This window comes from Myotis daubentonii, chromosome 1 (genome assembly GCF_963259705.1).
Source record: "Myotis daubentonii chromosome 1, mMyoDau2.1, whole genome shotgun sequence".
NCBI classification, from domain to species: domain Eukaryota; kingdom Metazoa; phylum Chordata; class Mammalia; order Chiroptera; family Vespertilionidae; genus Myotis; species Myotis daubentonii.
In genome coordinates this window covers 76,746,119-76,751,162 of record NC_081840.1, presented here as the reverse complement: position 1 = coordinate 76,751,162, position 5,044 = coordinate 76,746,119, and positions in this window count along the sequence as shown.

Sequence of the window (5,044 nt, the reverse complement as noted above, 5' to 3'; positions counted from 1 at the left end):
ACAACAATGAGGTACCATCTCACACCTGTTGGACTGGCTATCATCAACAGTTCAACAAACGACAAGTGCTGGAGTGGATGTGGAGAAAAAGGAACACTCGTGCACTGCTGGTGGGAATGCAGACTGGTGCAGCCACTATGGAAGACAGTATGGAGTTTCCTCAAAAAACTGAAAATGGAACTCCCATTTGACCCTGTGATCCCACTTCTAGGAATATATCCCAAGAAACCAGAAACACCAATCAGAAAGGATATATGCACCCTATGTTCATAGCAGCACAATTCACCATAGCTAGAATCTGGAAACAGCCTAAGTGCCCATCAGTAGATGAATGGATTAGAAAACTGTGGTACATCTACACGATGGAATACTATCCTGCTGTAAAAAAGAAGGAACTCTTACCATTTGCAACATCATGGATGGAACTGGAGAGCATTATGCTAAGTGAAATAAGCCAGTCAATGAAGGAAAAATACCACATGATCTCACTCATTCATGGATAATAGAGACCATTATAAACTTTTGAACAATAATAGATACAGAGGCAGAGCTGCCTCAAACAGATTGTTAAACTGCAGCGGGAAGGCCGGGGAGGGGTTGGGGACAGGAGGGAGGGGGATAAGAGATCAACCAAAGGACTTGTATGCATGCATATAAGCATAACCAATGGACATAAGACACTGGGGGGTAGGGGAGGCCAGGGGATTGTCAAGGGCAGGGGAAAAAAAGGGACACATATGTAATACCCTTTGTAATACTGTAAGCAATAAAAAAAAAAATTCTGGGAAAGAAGTGCTTCATCAGAGAAACTAAGATGGCGGCATAGATAAACACCGGGAAATTGTCGCCTCACATAACAATTGAAGAATGCCGCAAGGGTCAGAGCAAACATCGTCCAGAACAACAGGAAGGCTGGCTGAGTGTAATTTCTACAACTAGAAGAAAATAGGGGCACGCTGAGAGCCAGCGGAGCTGCGGAGGTGAAGTGCAGAGGTATGGCAGCGGCTCGTGCGCGCGGAAAGGGGGTGGCGCCTGAGGACGCGGCTGTCTTTTTGAATCACAAGCTCCCGACTACTCTGAACTCCGGTTCCAGCGGATCTCTGGGGACCCAGGGCTCATACGGGGAGAGGCTGGTCTGTCAGGCGGCAGCGGGCGAACTTGAGGGCGGCTTTCCCTCAGAGGTGCTTGCAGCCGTTACCGGGACACTGAGACGCCCGGCTCCGGGCGCGGAGAATCACCATAGCTGCTTTCACCGCCCTTTGACTCCCTGAGACCCCGCCCCACCCAGGCTGCGGCAGAGGCTTTTGCATGTGAATGTACCTAACTACAGCCCAGCCAGGCAGACCCGGAAATTCCAAGAGAAGGCCCAAGGCCCTGCAGCGGCTTGCATTGCTTCACAGCTGAGCCTCTTCCTGGCTCCTGCTGTGTGGCCTCAGGCAGGGGCTGAATTAGCACCTCCTTAGATCCAGGAGCCACTGCACCCAGTGGTCAGAGGGGGACCATTCTCCCACTTCAGACACAGCTGATTCCCACAGCCAATTGGCCTGGAGGTCAATTCCTCCCAGTGATCCTACAACAACCAAGGCACCAAGAGTGCACCAAGAGTGTCTACCCCAGGTAACTGGGGAGGCTGAGCCACTGGGCCCTACAGGACACCTGGCGCGCAGGGCCACTCTATCAACACAGGGAAGCAGCCAAAATGCGGAGACAAAGAAAAAGGTCACAAATGGCAGAAACGGAGGAAAGCAAACGACTGGATATAGAGTTCAAGGCCACGTTTATAAGGTTTTTCAAGAATTTTATGGAAACCGCCGATAAATTTAATGAGTCCCTCAAGGAGTATAGTGAGACCATGGAGGACATGAAAAAGGACCAACTAGAAATTAAGCATACACTGACTGAAATAAAGAATAATTTACAGAGATCCAACAGCAGACAAGAGGATCCCAAGAATCAAGTCAAAGATTTGAAATACAAAGAAACAAAAAATACCCAACCGAAAAAGAAAAAAGAAAAGAGATTCAAAAAATATGAAGATAGTGTAAGGAACCTCTGGGACAACTTCAAGCATACCAACATCAGAATTATAGGGGTACCAGAAGGAGAGAGAGGGCAAGATATTGAAAACCTTTTTGAAGAAATAATGACAGAAAACTTCCCCTACCTGGTGAAAGAAATAGACTTACAAGTCCAGGAAGCACAGAGAACCCCAAACAAAAGGAATCCAAAGAGGACCACACCAAGACACATCATAATTAAAATGCCAAGAGCAAAAGATAAAGAGAGAATCTTAAAAGCAGCAAGAGAAAGACAGTCAGTTACCTACAAGGGAGTACCCATTCGACTGTCAGCTGATTTCTCAACAGAAACCATGCAGGCCAGAAGAGAGTGGCAAGAAATATTCAAAGAGATGAATAGCAAGAACCTGCAACCAAGATTACTTTATCCAGCAAAGCTATCATTCAGAATGGAAGGTCAGATAAAGAGCTTCACGGATAAGAAAAAGCTAAAGAAGTTCATCACCACCAAACCAGCATTATATGAAATGCTGAAAGGTATTCTTTAAGAAGAGGAAGAAGAAAAAGGAACTCTTACCATTTGCCACAGCATGGATGGAACTGGAGAGCGGATAAATACCACAGGATCTCACTCATTTGTGGAATATAATGAACAACATAAACTGATGAACAAGGACTGATCCAGAGATGGAGAGGCATTGATTGGACTGTCGGGCCTTGGAGGGAAGGTAGGGGAGGGTGGGGGCAAGGGGGAAAGATCAACCAAAGGACTTATATGCAAGTATATAGGCCTAACCAATGGACACGGACAACGGGGGGGTGAGGGGATGAGCGGGGGGGCGGGGGGGGGTAGAGGGTACACATATGTAATATCTTAATCAATAAAAAATATTAAAAAAAAAATTCTGGAAACAAACAAAATGAAAACACAACACTCCTAAATCTATGGGACACAATGAAAGTAGTCCTCAGAGGGAAGTTTATAGCACTGCAGGCCTACCTCAAAAAATAACAAAAACTGGTAATAAGTTATCTAACCCTGCTGCTGCTTAAAGAACTAGAAAGAGAGCCCAGAGTAAGTAGAAGGAAGGAAATAGTAAAGATCAGAGTCGAAATAAATGACAGAGAGACAAAAAAAAAAAAATACAAAAGGTCAATAGAACCAATAGCTGGTTCTTTGAAAGGATAAACAAGATTGATGAACCTCTAGCCAGGCTCACCAAGAAACAAAGAGAGAGGACCCAAATAAACAAAATCAGAAATGAAAGAGGTGAAGTAAGAACTGACCCCACAGAAATACAAAGGATTGTTAAAAAAAAAAAAATGCTACAAACAACTCTATTCAAACAAACAGGACAACCTAGATGAAATGGGCACATTCCTAGAAAAATCAGGAAGAATCAGAAAATCTGAATAGGCCGGTAACTACCAGTGAAATTGAAGCAGTCATCAAAAAACTTCCAGCAAACAAAAGCCCAGGTCGGGACAGCTTCACAGGGTAGTTTTACCAAATATTCAAAGAAGAACTAACACCAATCCTCCTCAGACTATTCCAAAAATTCAAGAGGAAGGAACACTTCCAATCTCTTTCTATGAGGCCAGCATTACCATAATCCCAAAACCAGATAAAGACACTACATAAAAATCTTAGAAGAATCCATAGGCAGCAAAATATCAGATTTATGTTGTAGCAATATCTTTACCCATACATCTTCTAGGACAATGGAAACTAAGGAGAAAATAAACAAATGGGACTACATCAAAATAAAAAGCTTCTGCGCAGCAAGAGAAATCATCAACAAAACAACAAGAGTGCCCACTGCATGGGAGAACATATTTGTCAAAGTTATAGCCAATAAAGCTTTAATCTCCAAAATTTATAGGGAACTCATACAACTTAAGAAAAGGAAGATAAACAACCCCATCAAAAAGGGGAGAAAAGACCTAAATAGACACTTTCAAAAGTGGACATACAAATGGCCAAGAGACATATAAAGATATGGTCCAAGTCATTACTCATCTAAGAGATGCAAATCAAAACAATAATGAGGCACCATCTCACACCTGTCCGAATGGCTATCATCAACAATTCAACAAACGACAAGTACTGGCGAGGATGTGGAGAAAAAGGAGCCCTTGTGCATTGATGGTGGGAATGCATACTGGTGCAACCACTGTGGAAAACAGTATGGCGTTTCCTCAAAAAATTAAAAATGGAATTCCTATTTGACCCAGTAATCCCACTTCTAGGAATATATCCCAAGAAATCAGAAACAACAATCAGAAAGAATATATGCACCCCTATGTTCATAGCAGCACAATTTACAATAGCTAAGATTTGGAAACAGCCTAAGTCCCATCAGCTGATGAGTGGATTGGAAAACTGTAGTACATCTACACAATGGAATACTATACTGCTGTAAAAAAGAAAGAAGTCTTACCATTTGCAATGGCATGGATGGACCTGGAGAGCATTGTGCTAAGCGAAATAAGCCAGTCGGAAAAAGATAAATATCACATGATCTCACTCATTTGTGGAATATAAATAACAACATAAACTGGTGAGCAAAAATAGATACAGAGACAGAGAAGCATCAGTCAGACAGTCACATCTCCGAGGGAAGGCAGGGGAGGGCGGGTGCTAAGAGATCAACCAAAGGACTTGTATGCATGCAAATAAGCATAGCCCATAGACACAGACAGTAGGGGAGTGAGAGCATGTGCTGGGGGGTGGGAACAGCCGGGGAGAGGTTAATGCAGAGGGTGGGGGGGGGGGGGGCGGGAAGGAGACATATGTAATACTTTCAACAATAAAGAATTTAAATAAAAGTAAAAAGAAGTAAAAAAAAAAACTTCTGGTTCAAAACCCTTCTTACTACTGGCAATGGAATCTGTATATACATCTATATAAGTGCCCTGGATTGATACTTAAGACATGTGCATCAAGTACCTGCATTTCAGTCCTGGCTCTGCTACTATCTATGTGATCATGAATAAGTGACTCAAACTCTTAGTGCCTCACTATC